Genomic DNA, 23206 nt, shown 5'->3' with positions numbered 1-23206 from the left:
TTATTTTTAGTCTGTTTTTAGTAGAATCTAGTTACTTTTAGGGATGTTTTCATTAGTTTTTATGTTAAATTCACATTTCTGGACTTTACTATGAGTTTGTGTGTTTTTCTGGGATTTCAGGTATTTTCTGGCAGAAATTGAGGGACTTGAGCAAAAATCAGATTCAGAGGTTGAAGAAGGACTGCTGATGCTGTTGGATTCTGACCTCCCTGCACTCAAAGTGGATTTTCTGGAGCTACAGAACCCAAAATAGCGCGCTTTTAATTGCGTTGGAAAGTCGACATCCAGGGCTTTCCACCAATATATAATAGTCCATACTTTGGCCGAGTTTAGATGACATAAAAGGGCGTTGAACGCCAGTTCTATGCTGCTGTCTGGAGTTAAACGCCAGAAACACGTCACAAGCCAGAGTTGAACGCCAGAAATACGTTATGAACTAGCGTTCAACTCTTAGATTGACCTCTACACGTGCAACATTCAAGCTCAGCCCAAGCACACACCAAGTGGGCCCCGAAAGTGGATTTATGCATCAATTACTTACTTCTGTAAACCCTAGTAACTAGTTTAGTATAAATAGGACTTTTTACTATTGTATTAGACATCTTTGATCAGTTTTATGCTATCTTAGACTTTCATGGGGGCTGGCCATTCGGCCATGCCTGAACCATTATCATTTATGTATTTTCATACGGTAGAGTTTCTGCACTCCATAGATTAAGGTGTGGAGCTCTGCTGTTCCTCAAAGATTAATGCAAAGTACTACTGTTTTTCTATTCAATTCAACTTATTCCGCTTCTAAGATATTCATTCGCACTTCAACCTGAATGTGATGAACGTGACAATCATCATCATTCCCCCACGAACGCGTGCCTGACAACCACTTCTGTTCCTCCTTAGATTGAATGAGTATCTCTTGGATCTCTTAATCAGAATCTTCGTGGTATAAACTAGATTGATGGCGGCATTCATGAGAGTCCAGAAAGTCTAAACCTTGTCTGTGGTATTCCGAGTAGGACTCTGGGATTGAATGACTGTGACAAACTTCAAACTCGCGAGTACTGGGCGTAGTGACAGACGCAAAAGGAGGGTGAATCCTATTCCAGTATGATCGAGAACCTCAGATGATTAGCCGTGCTGTGACAGAGCATTTGGACCATTTTCACAAGAGGATGGGATGCAGCAATTGACAAGGGTGATGCCTCCAGACGATTAGCCATGCAGTGACAGCGCATCGGACCATTTTCCAGAGAGGATAAAAAGTAGCCATTGACAACGGTGATGTCCTTACATAAAGCCAGCCATGGAAAGGAGTAAGACTGATTGGATGAAGACAGCAGGAAAGCAGAGGTTCAGAGGAATGAAAGCATCTCTATACACTTATCTGAGATTCTCACCAATGATATACATAAGTGTTTCTATCCTTATTTTCTATCTATTTATTATTTATGTTCGAAAACTCCATAACTATTTTATATCCGCCTGACTGAGATTTACAAGGTGACCATAGCTTGCTTCATTCCAACAATCTCCGTGGGATCGACCCTTACTCACGTAAGGTTTATTACTTGGACGACCCAGTGCACTTGCTGGTTAGTTGTATCGAAGTTGTGAATGAAAAACGATTTATTAAGACGTGCATACAGAGTTTCTGGCGCCATTGCCTGAGATCACAATTTCGTGCACCAAGTTTTTGGCGCCGTTGCCGGGGATTGTTTGAGTTTGGACAACTGACGGTTTATTTTGTTGCTTAGATTAGGAAAAATTTTTCTTTTTGGTTTAGAGTCTTTTATTATTTATACCTTGTTAAAACACTTTAAATTTATAGCTCAATTAGCTAGAGCGTGGTGCTTATGTTCTTAGTAATTGGCTATCCTATTATTAAAATCTTTTTCAAAAATAATTTTTCTTTGAATAAATCTTGTGCCAAACTTTAAGTTTGGTGTTTTCTTGTTGATTTTTCTTTGTTTTTCGAAAATTTTAGTTTGGTTTTCTAAAAATTTTAAGTTTGGTGTTCTTTCTTCATGTTCTTGTGTTCTTGTGAGTCTTCAAAGTGTTCTTGAGTTTTCCTTGTGTCTTGATCTTAAAATTTTTAAGTTTGGTGTTCCTTGGTGTTTTCCCTCCAAAATTCTCGAAAACAAGGAGCATTAGATCTAAAAATTTTAAATCTTGTGCTATCTTATTGTTTTTCTCTTTCCTCTTTAAATTCAAAAATATCTTTTCTCTCTATTTTAAAACAAATTTCAAAATTTATTTTTAAAATTCAGATTTTTTTTATTTATTTCAAAATTTAAAACTTTTTAAAAAAAAAATCATATCTTTTTCAAAACTTCCTAACCACTTTCTCTCTCCTCATTTTTTCGAAAATCTTCACCCATTTTTATTTATTTTATTTTAATTTATTTTATTTTCGAAATAAATAAATAATTAAATAAATAAAATTATTTCTTCTCTATTTCACATCATCTCCCTTTCTCCATCATGGATCTAAGTGGAAATGAAGAGTCCAGAAGGACTCTGGGGTCATATGCTAACCCCTCTACTGCTTCATATGGGAGTAGTATCAGTATACCCTCCATTGGAGTCAATAGCTTTGAGTTGAATCCTCAGCACATTATCATGGTGCAGCAAAGTTGCCAGTATTCTGGTCTTCCACAAGAAGAACCTACAGAGTTTCTGGCACATTTTTTACAAATTGCTGACACAGTACATGATAAGGAAGTAGATCAGGATGTCTACAGATTATTACTGTTTCCATTTGCTGTAAAAGACCAAGTCAAGAGGTGGTTAAATAACCAACCTAAGGCTAGCATAAAGACATGGAAACAGCTGACAGAGAAATTCCTGTATCAATACTTTCCTCCAAAATGGATGACACAGCTAAGGCTAGACATCCAAGGCTTTAAACAAGGAGATAATGAACCTCTTTATGATGCCTGGGAGAGATACAGAGAGATGCTAAGAAAATGTCCCTCTGAGATGTTTTCAGAGTGGGTTCAGCTAGACATCTTCTATTATGGGCTTACAGAAAGAGCTCAGATGTCTCTAGACTACTCAGCTGGTGGATCTATCCACATGAGGAAGACAATTGAAGAAGCTCAAGAGCTCATTGATACAGTTGCCAGAAATCAGCATCTGTACTTAAGCAGCGAACCTTCCATGAAAGAAGAGGCTAAAACAGTGACTACTGAACTTAGTCCTGCTGAACAAGCTACTGAATTCAATCAGCAATTGGATTTTCTAACAAAGCAGTTAGCCGAATTCAAGGATAAACTACAAGAGACAAGGATGGCTAATATAAATATGGAAGAACAATTGAAGCAAACAAAGCAGCAGCTATCAAAACAAATAACAGAAGAATGCCAAGCAGTTCAATTAAGAAGTGGAAAGACATTAAATACCCCACCTCAAGGCAGCAAGAAGCCAAGAAATGAGCAAACCACCGAAAATCCACCTAAGGACAGTAAGAACCCAGAGAAAAATAATTCTGACGCTAAAACGCCAGAAATTGGGTGGAAGGCTGGCGCTGAACGCCCAGACCATGCTCAGGACTGGCGTTCAACGCCAGAAACAAGCTAGGATCTGGCATTGAACGCCCAAAAGAAGCACAGTTCTGGCATTCAGACGCCAGGAACAGATGAGGAGCTGGCGTCTAACGTCACTCCAGCTTCTAACTCTGGCACTCAATTGCCAGTGAGGGATCAGACACACACAAGTGCTGATGACAACCCATCTAAAAAGGCTTCTTCAACCACTTTTGTAGGAAATAAACCTACAGCAACTAAGGTTGAGGAATATAAAGCCAAGATACCTTATCCTCAAAAACTCCGCCAAGAGGAGCAGGATAAGCAATTTGCTCGCTTTGCAGATTATCTCAGGACTCTTGAAATAAAAATTCCATTTGCAGAGGCACTTGAGCAAATACCTTCTTATGCCAAGTTCATGAAAGAGATCTTGAGTCATAAGACAGATTGGAGAGAAACTGAAAGAGTTCTCCTCACTGAAGAATGTAGTGCAGTCAATCTGAAAAGCTTTCCTAAAAACCTTAAAGACCCTGGGAGTTTTCTGATAACATGCACATTAGAAGGTAATTGCACCAAGACAGCTTTATGTGATCTTGGGACAAGCATCAACCTAATACCTGCATCCACTATCAGAAAGCTTGGTTTAACTGAAGAAGTTAAACCAACCCAGATATGTCTCCAACTTGCTGATGGCTCCATTAAACGTGTTCGACCTCCAGGGCTGCCCTTCCTATTTCCACGTTTAAGCTTCAGTTTAACCTTAAACTGAAGCTTAAACGTGTTCGACTACATGACTCTCCAGGGCTACCTTCTTCCATTTCCACGTTTAAGCTTCAGTTTAACCTTAAACTGAAGCTTAAACGTGCTTCTACAAAAGGCCTCACTGGAAGTATCTGGCGTTTAAGCTGCAGTTTAAGCTTAAACTGCAACTTAAACGCCACTCTTGGAAAAAGGTTTCTGGGCCAATAATCTTGCGGTTTAAGTTACTCTTTGAGCACAAACAATAACTTAAACTTACTCTAGTATGAAACCCAATTGAATATCATGGTTTATGGGATTGGGCCTGAAGGATTGATGAGTTTGAAATCTCAATTTATTGAGTCATGTGTCATTATTTGATTATCACTAAGTTGGCTCAATGAATGTTACAGAATTTGGATCAACAGCCTCATCAAGATTATGGATCATAAACCCAAGGCAAAAGGAAAGCAAGGAGAGGCCTCAAAGCCCAAGAAGCACAACTGAAGCTCAATATAGAAAGTGTATAAATAGGATAGAAGTTAAGTTAGAGAGGACTTTTACTTTCACTTTTAGCTAGTTTTCCTTTTTTTTGTAATTGAATTCAGAGCTATGATTCACTAAACCCCCTTTCATTGGGTTAGGGAGCTCTATTGTAATTCAATGAATCAATAATAGTTTATCTTCTTCTTCAATCTTTTCTCTTGAATTTTGTTAGAAAGCTTCTCGATCTAATTCCATTGAGTAGTTGTCTTGGGAAAGAAACTACCCATACTTGGAATCCTTCGGAACCTTGGGAAAGGAATGGAGGATTCATGCTAGAGAAGCTTTCTCACAGTGAATTGGATTGGGGTTTGGATGGATATTGTGACATGTAATCCTACCAAATTGTGGTTCATGAAACTGTGTGGTATAATCAGTGATCAAGCATCATCTCTTCTTATGAACATTTAAACCAAGGGATTGGGAATTTGTTTGTTTTTAGAGAGAATTGGTGAGCCAAGGGATTGGGATCCAATCATATAAGATTGCCAAGCAAAATTCAATGAACGCATTGCTTGAGGAAGAGATAAACGTGTTTTGATTCGGAGATCTCAATATCTCCTATAACCCAATGAATTCCCCATTTCTGATTTCCATCTTCTCTTTACATTCTGCAACTCAATTCATGCAATCACCCCCATTCCCTTTTAATTTCAGCAATTTAGTTTCTGCTCTTTAATTCATTGCAATTTAAGATTCCGCCATTTCAATTTCTTGTCATTTACTTTTCCCGCCAATTTTACATTCCGCAATTCTCATCTCAATCTTGATTCCGCTCAACTAGAACACACTTCTAATCCGAATTGCTCACTCAACCAATCCTTGTGGGATTCGACCTCACTCTATTGTGAGTTTTTTTTACTTGACGATAACCGGTGCACTTGCCGGAAGGAATTTTGCCGATCGTGCAATTTCCTAAATCGTAGCATAACTAGTTTATGTGCATCAAGTTTATGGCGCCGTTGCCGGGGATTGGTTTTCGATTGACAATTCTCAAATTGGAAGCTAACTAGATTAAGCAATTTTCTCTTGCTTTGTTAATTCTGTTCAAGATACTTGTTGAATTTTAATTTCTGCACTCGGTTACATGCTTTCCTTCTTTATGCCTTTAAATTCATGCAACTAACTCACTGACTCACTAACTGTTTGAATTAATTCCTCAATTGATCTAACCATACTCTTCCATTAACCAAGAGTATTTCACTTGTTTGTGTTTGAGCTGTGTTCTTGTATGACAGGTAGGAGAGGAGAGACATCAACTCCTCCATATACCGAACCAGAGAGGACCCTTCATAGACTTAGAAGGGAAGCAAGAGGGAAGAGAGTAGTGGGAGAAGAGGAATCTGAAGGAGAATCTGAGGACAATTTTGAGGAAGCTTTAGATCTCAACATGGATAGAGAAATTCACAACCATGAGAGAGCGGATGGAAACAATGCCATTCCTGAGAGGAGGGTTCTTAGTTCATACATAAACCCAACCTCTGGGAATTGTGGTAGTAGCATCCAGAAACCACCCATTCAGGCCAACAATTTTGAGCTCAAGCCACAGCTAATATCACTTGTGGAGAATCATTGTTCCTTTGGAGGAAGTGCTAATGAAGACCCAAACCAACATCTCACAAAATTCCTGAGAATTTGTGACACTGTGAAGTCCAATGGAGTCCAGGAAGATGCCTATAAACTGCTTTTGTTCCCATTTTCACTTAGGGACAAAGCAGCTAAGTGGCTGGAATCATTCCCAAAGGGGAGTCTAACAACATGGGATGAGGTGGAAAGCAAGTTTCTGGCACGATTCTACCCTCCACAAAAAGTCAATAGGCTTCGATCTGAGGTTCAGACTTTTAGACAACAAGATGGTGAAACTCTCTACGAGGCATGGGAGAGATTCAAGGACTTGACAAGGAAATGCCCACCAAACATGTTCCATGATTGGGTGCAATTGCACATCTTCTATGATGGGCTCTCTTATGAATCAAGGAAGGCTGTAGACCATTCATCAGGAGGTTCATTGAACAGGAAAAAGACTGTGGAAGAAGCCATTGAAGTGATCGAGACAGTGGCTGAGAATGAGTACTACTATGCATCAGAGAGGCGCAACACTAAGGGAGTCATGGAGCTGAACCATGTTGATACAATTCTAGCCCAAAACAAGGTGTTTGCCAAGCAACTAGCAGAGCTTACCAGGCAATTAGAAACAAAGCAAGTGGCTGCAATACACACACAAGATCAAGAGGAAGTAAGCATTGAAGGAGGTGATTGGGATGAGGCCAACTATGTGGGAAACCAACAAAGGCAATCATATGATCCACATTCCAACACTTACAACCCAGGCTGGAGAAACCACCCAAACTTTGGGTGGGAAAACCAACAAACCCAACCACAAAACCACAAACCTTACAACCACAACCAACATAACAATTCCACATACCAAAACTCCAACCAAAGATCATACCAAGCCACACAAAACACTTACCCCCAACCATCATATTATGGCCAAAATAATCAACATACCCAACCTAATCCGAACCAACAATTTCAAGATCAATTAAACCGGATAGAAGGAATGATGGCAACCATGAGTCAAGACATAATTGAATTGAAGAGCTTCAGGGATGATGTGAGAACTACCTTAAGAAACCATGGTGAAAAACTCAAGAGGATGGAATCTCAAGTAGGAGAGCTATCTCAACAGGCACCCAAATCAACTGCAGTGTTCCCTAGTGACACAGAAAAGAATCCTAAAGGGGAACAAAAGAGAGTAAGATGGGAAGAATGCAAGGCCATCACCATATTGAAGGAAATCTCAGAAGAAGAAGGAATCAGGCCCTCAGAGCAGGAACCAGAAATCTTGAAGGAAGGTGTGGAAGAAGTTAAGCAGGAAGGTGGAACTGAGCAAGCCAAGGAACTGCAAAAAGGCATGATGGAAATATACCAACCAAAAGCACCATTTCCTGAGAGGTTAGGAGGAGGTGAAAAAAGGAAAACCTATTCAAGGTTTCTAGAGACATTTAACTCTCTTCATGTCAATATTCCCTTTCTTGAGATTCTTCATCAAATGCCCACACACATCAAGTATTTAAAGGAATTGTTAAGCAAGAAAAGAGTTTTGAAGGGAGGACAAACGGTAACAATGAACAAAGAATGCAGTGCTCTCATCAAGAAGGACATACTCTCTAAGAAAACGGACCCAGGAAGTTTTCATATCCCTTGCATCATAGGGGAAACAAAAATTGACAGAGGACTCTGTGATCTAGGAGCTAGCATAAATGTGATGCCTCTAACTCTTATGAAGAGGCTACAACTGAATGAGGTGAGATCCACTGATGTAATCATACAACTGGCTGACAAAACTCAGAAGCAAGCTGAAGGGGTAGTTGAAAATGTGCTGGTGAAAGTGGGGGATTATTATTTCCCCACAGACTTTGTCATTGTGGACATGGAGGAAAGCTACTTACACCCTATAATTCTGGGCAGACCATTTCTAGCCACTACTAGAGCGCTCATAGATGTAGAACAAGGAGAGCTAATTCTGAGAATACATGATGAACAGCTCATTTTCAAAGTTTTCAAAACTGCATCTGAGCCTGAACCAGAACTTGAAAAGCTTAAGGATGATAGTAGCCATCTGTGTCTGGAGGAAAGTAATCCAGCAGCTGAAACTCTAAAACAATTCTTGGAAGGCAAACAAGAGCTGCAAGAGTTAAAGCCACAAGAATCAGTGGAAACAGATCAGAAGGATCCTCCTGACATAAGGGTCAATGAAGAAATCCTCAAGAGAAAGGGAAGAGTGATAGGGAGATTGCCAAGAGGGTGGAGAAACAAGAAAATTCCCACTGAAGGTTTTTCTCCGGGAGATAAAGTGATATCAAGTCATTATCTGGAAATTCCACCTGACCTCAAAACCATTCCTTCCCAGCTCCCTCAAGTGTTCACAATCAGGAAAGTTCTTTCTATGGAACATTTAGAGGTCATGAATGAATCAAGTGGGGACGTCTTCATAGTAAGAGGAGAAGACGTCAAGCACTACAATCCACCTTAACAAGGGACAACCGTCAAGCTAATGACGTTAAAGAAGCGCTTGTTGGGAGGCAACCCAACCTGAGGTAATACCTTGTTGCTGTTTCTTTTATTTGTTTCAATAAAAAGGGTGAAGTAGTTTCTGTGCATTGCAAAGAATTAAGTTTGGTGTTTCACACCAAACAATGAATTCATGGATCAATAATTCAAAGGGGAATGTGTGACTCTAAGTTTGGTGTTCCACCATAAAGATCAACTGAACACAACAACCTTTGAATTATATGAAAGGAACAACTATTCTAAGCAGTCACAGAAATGCTTAAAACCCTTAGTAGCAACATCATTCCAAGAGAACTCAAGGATTCAAAGAACAGAGAAGTAAGTGGGAGACTAAGTTTGGTGTTCACACACCAACCTAAGACTCCGATACTTACCCACACATAGTTGAGCTAACCACTCAAGTGCTTGAGAAGCAAGCAACTTCATTACTCTTTGCAGGAAAGGAAACAAGAATCTTAAAGCATGAAGCAACATTTAGGAGAAGAAGGAGAAATCAAATTGTTTCCTGACAACAAAGAGAAAACAAGGAACTTCACAAGGTGGTATTGTTCCTTGATAATTCTTTAAAAAGGGCAAACAAAAGCATGCGTGTTCTGGTTTAAACTGTAAATGTTGAATCTTTCTGGAATGTGGAGTTTTTTTTTAGTATGTGTGTTTGTTAATTGCTTTGAATAAAGTGAATGCCTGGATGTTTGGATATAACTTCACCTTCTTAAACAAGTGCGTGCCATGCTTGTTCTGTTTCCAAAAATAAAAGAAAAGTTTGAACAAAAGTAACTTGGCTAAATTAGTGACAAATCAAGTAGAATTAAGTGGTGGTATGCATGCTTGATTGTTTAGTCAGATCACTGGAATTAGAGTGTAGAATTATCATTTTTTTTATGTAGAAAGTGAAAATTGTCTATGGATCTTGATGAATAAATGTCTTTGGCCATGAAAAAGAAAGAAAAAGAAGAAGAAAAAGCCAAAGGGCAACCAAAAAGCAAAAAAATTGAGAAAATAAGCTAGGTACCAATGGTTTGAACTTCTGAGACAAATGCCTGTGGTGTTTATGTATTAAGGATATGCTTGGATGAATAGGTTCTGAGGAGTGTTTCAACACTTGGTAACTTGGGTTAACTAACCCGGGATTATCAACCAAAAGTCCATTATCAAGAGCAACCTAAATACAAAACATTTAGTCACACAAAGAGGTGCTGGGCACCAATGTCTCAAGAAGAAATGTGAACTAAAATGCCTAAAGTGGATATGTGTAGTGCACTGATAAGAAAAAGAAAATGCCAAAGGCTTGTGCAACACATGACACTAAGCAAACAAGGAGCAAAGGAGCTCTAAGAAAAAGAAAAGAAAACAAAGAAGAGAAAAGTGCCAAAGACATAAGAATAACAAGAGGCCATAGCAATGTTTGATGGATGCAATGAAAAAGTGATAATCCTACCTGATAAGTATGAAAAAGTGATGCTGCAACTTTCTGCATAAAACCCTTCTGATGAACTTCAAATGCTTGCTAATATAGCCAATGTAATTGCTTTCTGTTTCATACTTTCTTCTCAAATAACTCAGGACTTGCTTAGGGACAAGCAAGTATTAAGTTTGGTGTTGTGATGCCAAGGCATCATAGGCTAGTTTCACTAGCATTTTTCTGTTAGTTTTAGTTGTTTTATGCATTTTCTTGAGCTTAAAGTAACCAAAAATGGTTAAATGAAGAACAAAGCAATGAACCATCCAAACAATATGATTTTGATGCAAATTCCATGAGTTTTAGTTATATTACTTAAATGCTATGAATGGAAGATTTCTCATGAAATTTTGCAAGACTTTGATGCAATTGTTTGGATGATTTCAGGGAAGAAGAGGCTAAGCAAGGAAGCAACAAAATCAATAAAGGAAGCTTGAATATCACATGTGGAGTTTAAGTTCCAGTTTAAGCCTAAACTGGAGCTTAAACGCCAAAATCATGAAGGATAAGAAATGCTGGAATTGAAGTTTAACCTCCAGTTTGACCTTAAACTGGAGGTTAAACGCCAGAATGAAAAGCCTCACTAAAGAAGCATTCCATGTTTAACCTCCAGCTTGACCTCAAACTGGAGGTTAAACGCCAGAATGATAATGCCACTCAGGAAGGAGTTCCACGTTTAACCTCCAGTTTGACCTCAAACTGGAGGTTAAACGCCAGAAGAAGGAAGAGTACCAGGGAGCCATTCCACGTTTAAGCTCCAGTTTGACCTCAAACTGGAGCTTAAACGTGTTCGACAGCTTTGCTCCTCCAGGGTTGCTCTCTCCATTTCCACGTTTAACCTCCAGTTTGACCTCAAACTGGAGGTTAAACGTGTTCGACACCTCCAGGGCTACCATTCTAAGCTTCCACGTTTAACCTCCAGTTTGACCCCAAACTGGAGGTTAAACGTGTTCGACCTCCAGTATGCCTCCACCCTTTTCCACGTTTAACCTCCAGTTTAACCTTAAACTGGAGGTTAAACGTGTTCGACCTCCAGGGCTGCCCTTCCTATTTCCACGTTTAAGCTTCAGTTTAACCTTAAACTGAAGCTTAAACGTGTTCGACTACATGACTCTCCAGGGCTACCTTCTTCCATTTCCACATTTAAGCTTCAGTTTAACCTTAAACTGAAGCTTAAACGTGCTTCTACAAAAGGCCTCACTGGAAGTATCTGGCGTTTAAGCTGCAGTTTAAGCTTAAACTGCAACTTAAACGCCACTCTTGGAAAAATGTTTCTGGGCCAATAATCTTGCGGTTTAAGTTACTCTTTGAGCACAAACAATAACTTAAACTTACTCTAGTATGAAACCCAATTGAATATCATGGTTTATGGGATTGGGCCTGAAGGATTGATGAGTTTGAAATCTCAATTTATTGAGTCATGTGTCATTATTTGATTATCACTAAGTTGGCTCAATGAATGTTACAGAATTTGGATCAACAGCCTCATCAAGATTATGGATCATAAACCCAAGGCAAAAGGAAAGCAAGGAGAGGCCTCAAAGCCCAAGAAGCACAACTGAAGCTCAATATAGAAAGTGTATAAATAGGATAGAAGTTAAGTTAGAGAGGACTTTTACTTTCACTTTTAGCTAGTTTTCCTTTTTTTTGTAATTGAATTCAGAGCTATGATTCACTAAACCCCCTTTCATTGGGTTAGGGAGCTCTATTGTAATTCAATGAATCAATAATAGTTTATCTTCTTCTTCAATCTTTTCTCTTGAATTTTGTTAGAAAGCTTCTCGATCTAATTCCATTGAGTAGTTGTCTTGGGAAAGAAACTACCCATACTTGGAATCCTTCGGAACCTTGGGAAAGGAATGGAGGATTCATGCTAGAGAAGCTTTCTCACAGTGAATTGGATTGGGGTTTGGATGGATATTGTGACATGTAATCCTACCAAATTGTGGTTCATGAAACTGTGTGGTATAATCAGTGATCAAGCATCATCTCTTCTTATGAACATTTAAACCAAGGGATTGGGAATTTGTTTGTTTTTAGAGAGAATTGGTGAGCCAAGGGATTGGGATCCAATCATATAAGATTGCCAAGCAAAATTCAATGAACGCATTGCTTGAGGAAGAGATAAACGTGTTTTGATTCGGAGATCTCAATATCTCCTATAACCCAATGAATTCCCCATTTCTGATTTCCATCTTCTCTTTACATTCTGCAACTCAATTCATGCAATCACCCCCATTCCCTTTTAATTTCAGCAATTTAGTTTCTGCTCTTTAATTCATTGCAATTTAAGATTCCGCCATTTCAATTTCTTGTCATTTACTTTTCCCGCCAATTTTACATTCCGCAATTCTCATCTCAATCTTGATTCCGCTCAACTAGAACACACTTCTAATCCGAATTGCTCACTCAACCAATCCTTGTGGGATTCGACCTCACTCTATTGTGAGTTTTTTTTACTTGACGATAACCGGTGCACTTGCCGGAAGGAATTTTGCCGATCGTGCAATTTCCTAAATCGTAGCATAACTAGTTTATGTGCATCAAGTTTATGGAGGTGTCGAACACGTTTAACCTCCAGTTTGACCTCAAACTGGAGGTTAAACGTGTTCGACCTCCAGGGTTGCTCTCTCCATTTCCACGTTTAACCTCTTCTTCCCTGAAATCATCCAAACAATTGCATCAAAGTCTTGCAAAATTTCATGAGAAATCTTCCATTCATAGCATTTAAGTAATATAACTAAAACTCATGGAATTTGCATCAAAATCATATTGTTTGGATGGTTCATTGCTTTGTTCTTCATTTAACCATTTTTGGTTACTTTAAACTCAAGAAAATGCATAAAACAACTAAAACTAACAGAAAAATGCTAGTGAAACTAGCCTATGATGCCTTGGCATCAACCACCATCCCTGAAATATACATTTCTGGGAGAAGGTGACACTTTTCCAGTGATCATAAGCTCTGCTTTAAATCCACAGGAAGAGGAAGCACTTATTCAAGTGCTAAGGACACACAAGACAGCGCTTGGGTGGTCCATAGGTGACCTTAAGGGCATAAGCCCAGCTAGATGCATGCACAAAATCTTATTGGAGGATAATGCTAAACCAGTGGTTCAACCACAGAGGTGGCTAAATCCAGCCATAAAGGAAGTGGTGCAGAAAGAGGTCACCAAATTACTGGAGGCTGGGATTATTTATCCTATTTCTGACAGCCCCTGGGTGAGCCCTGTCCAAGTTGTCCCCAAAAAGGGAGGCATGACAGTGGTTCATAATGAAAAGAATGAACTGGTTCCTACAAGAACAGTTATAGGGTGGCGCATGTGTATTGACTACAGAAGGCTCAATACAGCCACCAGAAAGGATCATTTTCCTTTACCATTCATAGACCAGATGCTAGAAAGACTGGCAGGTCATGATTATTACTGCTTTTTGGATGGCTACTCAGGCTATAACCAGATTACAGTAGATCCCCAGGATCAAGAGAAAACAGCATTCACATGTCCATCTGGAGTGTTTGCTTATAGAAGGATGCCATTTGGGCTGTGTAATGCGCCTGCAACCTTCCAGAGATGCATGCTCTCTATTTTCTCTGATATGGTGGAAAAATTTCTGGAAGTCTTCATGGATGACTTCTCAGTATATGGAGACTCATTCAGCTCTTGTCTTGATCACCTGAAACTAGTTCTGAAAAGATTCCAAGAGACCAACCTGGTTTTAAACTGGGAAAAATGTCACTTTATGGTGACTGAAGGGATTGTCCTTGGGCATAAAATTTCAAACAAGGGAATAGAGGTGGATCAAGCAAAAATAGAGGTAATTGAAAAATTACCACCACCTGCCAATGTTAAGGCAATTAGAAGCTTTCTGGGGCATGCAGGATTCTATAGGAGGTTTATAAAGGATTTTTCAAAAATCGCAAAACCTCTGAGCAATCTGCTAGCTGCTGACACGCCATTTGTGTTTGACACAGAGTGTCTGCAGGCGTTTGAAACGCTGAAAGCCAAGCTGGTCACAGCACCAGTTATTTCTGCACCAGACTGGACATTACCATTTGAGCTAATGTGTGATGCCAGTGATCACGCCATTGGTGCAGTACTGGGGCAGAGGCATGACAAGCTTCTGCATGTCATTTATTATGCTAGCCGTGTTTTGAATGATGCCCAGAAAAATTACATAACCACAGAAAAAGAATTGCTTGCAGTAGTTTATGCCATTGACAAGTTTAGATCATACTTAGTAGGATCAAAAGTGATTGTTTACATAGATCATGCTGCTCTTAAATATCTACTCACAAAGCAAGATTCAAAACCCAGACTCATAAGATGGGTGTTGCTTCTGCAAGAGTTTGATATAGAAATAAGAGACAGAAAAGGGGCAGAGAACCAAGTGGCTGACCATCTGTCCCGGATAGAACCAATAGAAGGGACGTCATTCCCCTCTCTTGAAATCTCTGAGACCTTTCCTGATGAGCATTTGTTTGCCATTCAGGAAACACCATGGTTTGTAAACATTGCAAACTACAAAGCTGCAAGTTTCATTCCCAAGGAGTACAGCAGGCAACAAAAGAAAAATTAATTACTGATGCAAAGTACTACTTGTGGGATGAACCCTATCTCTTTAAGAGATGTGCAGATGGCATAATCCGTAGGTGTGTGCCTAAAGAAGAAGCACAAAGGATGTTATGGCATTACCATGGGTCACAATATGGAGGTCATTTCGGAGGTGAGCGAACAGCCACCAAGGTCCTCCAATGTGGCTTCTACTGGCCTACACTCTACAGAGATTCCCGAGAGTTTGTAAGTAACTGTGACAGTTGCCAGAGAGCTGGTGATTTGCCTCACAGTTACGCCATGCCTCAACAAGGAATTTTGGAGATTGAGTTGTTTGATGTATAGGGTATTGATTTCATGGGGCCTTTCCCACCATCATACTCAAACACTTATATTCTGGTGGCAGTTGACTATGTATCAAAATGGGTTGAGGCCATTGCCACACCCACCAATGATACTAAAACAGTGCTGAAGTTCCTCCAAAAACATATATTCAGCAGGTTTGGTGTTCCCAGGGTACTAATCAGTGATGGGGGCACTCACTTCTGCAACAAACAGCTTTACTCTGCCATGGTCCGATATGGGATTCGCCACAAGGTGGCGACTCCATATCATCCACAGACAAATGGGCAAGCTGAAGTCTCTAACAGAGAACTAAAAAGAATCCTGGAACGGACTGTAAGTACCCGTAGAAAGGATTGGGCACGAAGCTTGGATGATGCTCTGTGGGCCTACAGAACAGCATTCAAGACTCCTATAGGGACCTCTCCATACCAACTTGTGTATGGTAAGGCATGCCACCTGCCCGTGGAACTGGAACACAAAGCCTACTGGGCAACCAGATTCCTAAACTTTGATGCCAAATTAGCTGGAGAAAAAGATTGCTCCAGCTAAATCAGCTAGAGGAATTCAGATTCACTGCTTTCAAAATGCCAAGCTTTATAAAGAGAAATAAAAAAAGTGGCATGACAGAAAGCTGTCATCTAGAATCTTTGAACCAAGACAAAAGGTTCTATTGTTTAACTCTAGGCTTAGGCTATTCCCCGGGAAACTGAAGTCCCAGTGGAGGGGACCATATGTGATTACAAGTGTATCACCATATGGTTATGTAGAGCTTCAAGATATTGATTCTGATAAGAAGTTCATTATTAATGGACAGAGAATCAAGCACTATCTTGAAGGCAATGTTGAGCAAGAGTACTCAAGGCTGAGGCTAGATTAAAAACTCAGCAAGGTCCAGCTAAAGACAATAAAGAAGCGCTTGCTGGGAGGCAACCCAGCCATGGGGCATCACTTCCTCTAAGCATTTTGCCCTACTCTTGATTTTATTTGTTTATATAAAGTTCACTGATACTAAGGTAAAGAGTCAATTGTATAAATTCACAGAGTTATAGAAGGATTCTGCACACAAAACAGAGAAAATGAGCTCACTGGCAAGAAAACGCCAGTAATAGTCTGTTTTGGGCGTTCAACGCCCAAAAGAAGCATCCACTGGGCGTTGAACGCCAGTAAGGATAGTCATTTGGGCGTTAAACGCCAGAAAGAAGTATCTTCTGGGCGTTGAACGCCAGAAAGAAGCAACAGCTGGGCGTTGAACGCCCAGGAGAAGCAGCAGTTGGGCGTTGAACGCCCAAAACATGCAGCGTTTGGGCGTTCAAACGCCAAGATGGTGGGGAGGAGGTAAATTCGTTTTTTTTCATATTTTTCATTTTAATCTTAATTTTCATGTTTCAATTCATGATTTCTTGCATAAACATGTTACAAACCCTGATTTCTAAAATCCCTAATTTCTAAAAACCCTTCTTTAAAAATATTAAATGTATCTTAATCCATAAGCACAAATCCTTTTTTTTCAATCCAATTCAACTCGTTTTCAAAATTTTCAAAACAAATCTATCTCTTTTCATTCAAAAATCTTTTCAACTAATCAATATCTTTTTCAAATCTCCATATTATCTTTTTCAAAAATCCAATTTTATCTTTTTCAAATATCTTTCATATCTTTTCAATTTTAAACTATATCTTTTCTTATCATACTTATTTTTTTTAAAAATCATATCTTCTATCTTATCTTTCTCCCTATTTTCGAAAACCCCCCCTCCCTTTTAAAAAACCCATTCGGCCTCCTTCCTCTCATCCACCATCCTACACTAGCTCTCCTTCTATCCCTCTCCTTTCTTTTCTTTTGCTTGAGGAAAAGCAAACCTCTAAGTTTGGTGTGTTTATCCGTGATCACTAAACCATACCCACTAAGATCATGGCTCCTAAAGGAAAACAACCCACTCCAAAAGGCAAGAAAGAGAGTGTTCCAAAACCACTTTGGAATCAAGGGAAGTTCTTAACTAAAGAACATTCAGACCATTATTACAAAATAATGGGTCTAAGATCAGTGATCCCGGAAGTTAGATTTGATCTGAAAGAAGACAAATATCTGGAGATCCAGGAGCAAATTTGAATCAGGAACTGGGAGATCCTAGCTAATCCTGAAACGAAAGTGGGAAGGAATATGGTCAAGGAGTTCTATGCTAATATATGGCAAACAGACAAGCAAAGAATATCTGGATCTGCTCTCTATGACTATCGGACCTTGGTCAGAGGAAAGATTGTTCTTACCCATCCTGACAAGATCAGGGAGATCTTAAAGCTACCTCAGCTGAAAGATGATCCAGACTCCTTCAATAGGAGAATGATGAGAACAGACAAGGGCCTGGATAAGATTCTAAAGGATATATGTATCCCTGGAGCCAGGTGGACCACCAGCACAAAGGGTGTCCCAAATCAACTCAAAAGAGAAGATCTCAAACCAGTCGCCAGAGGATGGCTGGACTTCATTGGGTATTCTCTGCTGCCCACTAGCAACTGTTCTGAAGTCACTATTAGAAGAGCAGTGATGATCCATTGCATCATGATGGGAAAAGAAGTGGAAGTTCATCAACTGATTTCAACTGAATTTTACAAAATTGCAAACAAAAATTCCAAAGATGCCAGGTTAGCTTATCCAAGCTTGATTTCTATGCTCTGCAAGAACGCTGGAGTAAGGATGGGAATAACTGAGTATATCTCAGTTGAGCGGCCAATCACCAAAGCATCAATGGAAAAATAACAAGCACAAGATGACCCCATCAAGAAGAGAACACAGGAAATTCTCCCAGAAATCCCTCAATCTGAATACTGAGAGTATCTTGAAACATCTACTACCAAGATGCAAGAAGCTATGGAACAAATAAAGAAAGAACAGAAGGAACAAAGTAGCATTCTTTGCTATTTGTTTAAAGAACAGGAGGAGCAAGGGCGTGATTTAAGGGAATTGAAGCGCCAAAAATTATCTCTTGAAGGACCAAGCACCCCGCAGATTAGAGGAACATCCACTTCCCAGAACACAGGTTGTTAAATTCCAATCTTAGCCTTAACTCTGTGATAACTGTTTTTATTTTAGTTTTACCTTAGGAGTCATATAGTAGTAATTAGTATCTATACTTTTGATTTTATCTCCAATTAAGCTATAATTTAATTTTATCATCATCATTAAGCATGAATAAAATAGAAGAATTTCTTTAGAATAAGAGGCAATAAATTTCGAGTTTTTTTTTACAAGAAAAATTCTAATTATTTACATGTGGTGGCAATGCTTTCTGTCTCCTGAATGAATGCTTGAACAGTGCATATGTCTTTTGAATTTGATGTTTAAGACTATTAAATATGTTGGCTCTTGAAAGAATGATGAACATGAGACATGTTATTGATAATTTGAAAAATCATAAAAATGATTCTTGAAGCAAGAAAAAGCAGTGAATACAAAAGCTTGCACAGAAAAAAAGTTTAGAGAAAGAAAAAGAAAAAGCAAGCAGAAAAAGCCAATAGCCCTTAAAACCAAAAGGCAAGGGTAAAAAGGATCCAAGGCTTTGAGCATCAGTGGATAGGAGGGCCTAAAGGAATAAAATCCCGGCCTAAGCAGCTAAACCAAGCTATCCCTAACCATGTGCTTGTGGCGTGAAGGTGTCAAGTGAAAACTTGAGACTGAGCGGTTAAAGTCAAGATCCAAAGCAAAAAGAAGATGTGCTTAAGAACTCTGGACACCTCTAATTGGGGACTTTAGCAAAGCTGAGTCACAATCTGAAAAGGTTCACCCAATTATGTGTTTGTGGCATTTATGTATCCGGTGGTAATACTGGAAAACAAAGTGCTTAGGGCCACGACCAAGACTCATAAAGTAGCTGTGTTCAAGGATCAACATACTGAACTAGGAGAATCAATATCACTATCTGAATTCTGAGTTCCTATAGATGCCAATCACTCTGAGCTTCAATGGATAAAGTGAGATGCCAAAACTGTTCAGAAGCAAAAAGCTACTAGTCCCGCTCAACTAATTAGAATCTGAGCTTCACTCAAAAACTCTGAGATATTATTGCTTCTTAAATTATTTGTATTCTATTTTATTTATCTAGTTGCTTGAGGACAAGCAACAGTTTAAGTTTGGTGTTGTGATGAGTGGATATTTTATACGCTTTTTGGGGTTAATTTCATATAGTTTTTAGTGTGTTTTAGTTAGTTTTTAGTTTATTTTCAATAGTTTCTAGGCAAAATTCATATTTCTAGACTTCACTATGAGTTTGTGTGTTTTTCAATAATTTCAAGTACTTTCTGGCTAAAATTGAGGGAGCTGAGCAGAAATCTGATTCAAGCTGAAAAAGGACTGCTGATGCTGTTGGATTCTGACCTCCCTGCACTCGGAATGGATTTTCTGTAGCTACAAGACTTCAAATGGCGTACTTCCAATTGCGTTGGAAAGTAGATATCCAGGGCTTTCCAGAAATATATAATAGTTCATACTTTGCTCAAGGATAGACGATGTAAACTGGCGTTCAACGCCAGTTCCATGTTGCAATCAGGCGTCCAGCGCCAGAAACAAGTTACAAGTTGGAGTTCAACGCCAGAAAAGGATCCAAAGCTGGCGTTGAATGCCCAAAACAGCCCTATGCACGTGATTAGCTTAAGTCTCAGCCCCAGCACACACCAAGTGGGCCCCAGAAGTGGATTTCTGCACTATCCATCTTAGTTTACTCATTTTCTGTAAAAATAGTTTACTAGTCTAGTATTTAAACAACTTTTAGAGATTTGTCTTGTATCTCATGACATTTTAGATCTGAACTTTGTACCTTTTGACGGCATGAGTCTCTGAACTCCATTGTTGGGGTGAGGAGCTCTGCTGTGTCTCGATGAACTAATGCAAGTATTTCTGTTTTCCATTCAAATATGCGTGTTCCTATCTAAGATATCCATTCGCACTTCAATATGAATGTGATGAACGTGACAATCATCATCATTCCTCCACGAACGCGTGCCTGACAACCACTTACATTCCACTGTAGAATGAATGAATATCTCGTAGATCTCTTAATTGGAATCTTCGTGGTATAAGCTAGATTGATGGCAGCATTCAAGAGAATCCGGAAAGTCTAAACCTTGTCTGTGGTATTCCGAGTAGGATTCAGGGATTGAATGACTGTGACGAGCTTCAAAATCGCGAGTGCTGGGCGTAGTGACAGACGCAAAAGGATAGTAAATCCTATTCCGGTACGATTGAGAACCTGCAGATGATTAGCCGTGCGGTGACAGCGCACCTGGACCCTTTTCACTGGAAGGATGGATGGTAGCCATTGACAACGGTGATCTACCAACACAAAGCTTGCCATAGGAGGACATGCATACGTGAATCAGAAACAGAGGAAAGCAGAATTTCAGAAGACAAAGCATCTCCAAAACTCCAACATATTCTCCATCATTGCATACAAGTATAATTTGTGTTCTGCCCTTTTACTCCTCGCAATCAAATTTGATAAGTGAATTATTTTATTGTTTTCCTGACTAAGAGTTATAAGATAACCATAGATTGCTTCAAGCCAACAATCTCCGTGGGTCGACCCTTACTCATGTAAGGTATTACTTGGACGACCCAATGCACTTGCTGGTTAATTGTGCGAATTTGTGAAGAACTGTGATTTCCAATTTCGTGCACCAAGTTTTTGCTGGTTATGTCAATGGCCTTGCACTCTCCTTTTGGATTTTCTTCTGTATTGCTTGGGAGAGTACTAGGAGGGATTTCAGTGATCCTTTTACTCAGCCGGCCCACTTTTGCACCCAAATCTCTCATGGAAGGATCAACAAAAGCCTCAACAAGGCTTTAATAATGGTGGAAGAAATAGGTTTAACAATATTAAACACGAAATTGTGATCTCAGGCAACGGCGCCAGAAACTCTGTATGCACGTCTTAATAAATCGTTTTTCATTCACAACTTCGATACAACTAACCAACAAGTGCACTGGGTCGTCCAAGTAATAAACCTTACGTGAGTAAGGGTCGATCCCATGGAGATTGTTGGTATGAAGCAAGCTATGGTCACCTTGTAAATCTCAGTCAGGCGGATATAAAATAGTTATGGAGTTTTCGAACATAAATAATAAATAGATAGAAAATAAGGATAGAAACACTTATGTAATTCATTGGTTAGAATTTCAGATAAGCGTATAGAGATGCATTCGTTCCTCTGAACCTCTGCTTTCCTGCTGTCTTCATCCAATCAATCTTACTCCTTTCCATGGCTGGCTTTATGTAAGGACATCACCGTTGTCAATGGCTACTTTTTATCCTCTCTGGAAAATGGTCTGATGCGCTGTCACTGCATGGCTAATCGTCTGGAGGCATCACCCTTGTCAATGGCTGCATCCCATCCTCCTGTGAAAATGGTCCAAATGCTCTGTCACAGCACGGCTAATCATCTGAGGTTCTCGATCATACTGGAATAGGATTTACCCTCCTTTTGCGTCTGTCACTACGCCCAGCACTCGCGAGTTTGAAGTTCGTCACAGTCATAAAAATCACAGAGTCTCACTCGGAATACCACAGACAAGGTTTAGACTTTCCGGACTCTCATGAATGCCGCCATCAATCTAGCTTATACCACGAAGATTCTGATTAAGAGATCCAATAGATACTCATTCAATCTAAGGTAGAACGAAAGTGGTTATTAGGCACGCGTTCATAAGGAATGATGATGATTGTCACGTTCATCACATTCAGGTTGAAGTGCGAATGAATATCTTAGAAGCGGAATAAGTTGAATGGAATAGAAAAACAGTAGTACTTTGCATTAATCTTTGAGGAACAGCAGAGCTCCAGACCTTAATCTATGGAGTGCAGAAACTCTACCGTATGAAAATACATAAGTGATAATGGTTCAAGCATGGCCGAATGGCCAGCCCCCATGAAAGTCTAAGATAGCATAAAACTGATCAAAGATGTCTAATACAATAGTAAAAAGTCCTATTTATACTGAACTAGTTACTAGGGTTTACAGAAGTAAGTAATTGATGCATAAATCCACTTTCGGGGCCCACTTGGTGTGTGCTTGGGCTGAGCTTGAATGTTACACGGGTAGAGGTCAATCTTGGAGTTGAACGCCAGTTTGTAACGTATTTCTGGCGTTTAACTCTGGCTTCTGACGTGTTTCTGGCGTTTAACTCCAGACAGCAGCATAGAACTGGCGTTCAACGCCCTTTTACGTTGTCTAAACCCGGTCAAAGTATGGATTATTATATATTGCTGGAAAGCCCTGGATGTCTACTTTCCAAAACAATTGAAAGCGCACCATTTTGAGTTCTGTAGCTCCAGAAAATCCACTTTGAGTGCAGGGAGGTCAGAATCCAACAGCATCAGCAGTCCTTCTTCAACCTCTGAATCTGATTTTTGCTCAAGTCCCTCAATTTCAGTCAGAAAATACCTGAAATCATAGAAAAACACACAAACTCATAGTAAAGTCCAGAAATGTGAATTTAACATAAAAACTAATGAAAACATCCCTAAAAGTAACTAGATTCTACTAAAAACATACTAAAAACAATGCCAAAAAGCGTATAAATTATCCGCTCATCACAACACCAAACTTAAATTGTTGTTTCTCCCCAAGCAACCGAAAATCAAATAGAATAAAAAGAAGAGAATATACTATAAATTCCAAACTATCAATGAAACATAGCTCCAATCAGATGAGCGGGCCTTGTAGCTTTCTGCCTCTTGAATAGTTTTGGCATCTCACTTTATCCATTGAGGTTCAGAATGATTGGCATCTATAGGAACTCAGAGTTCAGATAGTGTTATTGATTCTCCTAGTTCAGTATGATGATACTTGAACACAGCTATTTTATGAGTCTTGGCCGTGGCCCTAAGCACTTTGTTTTCCAGTATTACCACCGGATACATAAATGTCACAGACACATAATTGGGTGAACCTTTTCAGATTGTGACTCAGTTTTGCTA

General features: G+C 39.4%; 1 non-coding gene across 1 annotated transcript; it reads right to left on the bottom strand.

Moving 5' to 3' along the window:
* Positions 1 to 6618: 6618 nt before the first annotated feature.
* Positions 6619 to 6722, bottom strand: LOC112774612 (small nucleolar RNA R71). The gene has a single exon (XR_003189090.1). It is a non-coding gene; the product is annotated as a small nucleolar RNA R71 (small nucleolar RNA).
* Positions 6723 to 23206: the final 16484 nt, after the last annotated feature.

Source organism: Arachis hypogaea, chromosome 18 (genome assembly GCF_003086295.3).
Source record: "Arachis hypogaea cultivar Tifrunner chromosome 18, arahy.Tifrunner.gnm2.J5K5, whole genome shotgun sequence".
Classification (NCBI taxonomy): domain Eukaryota; kingdom Viridiplantae; phylum Streptophyta; class Magnoliopsida; order Fabales; family Fabaceae; genus Arachis; species Arachis hypogaea.
This window is presented reverse-complemented; position numbering and strand designations above follow the sequence as displayed.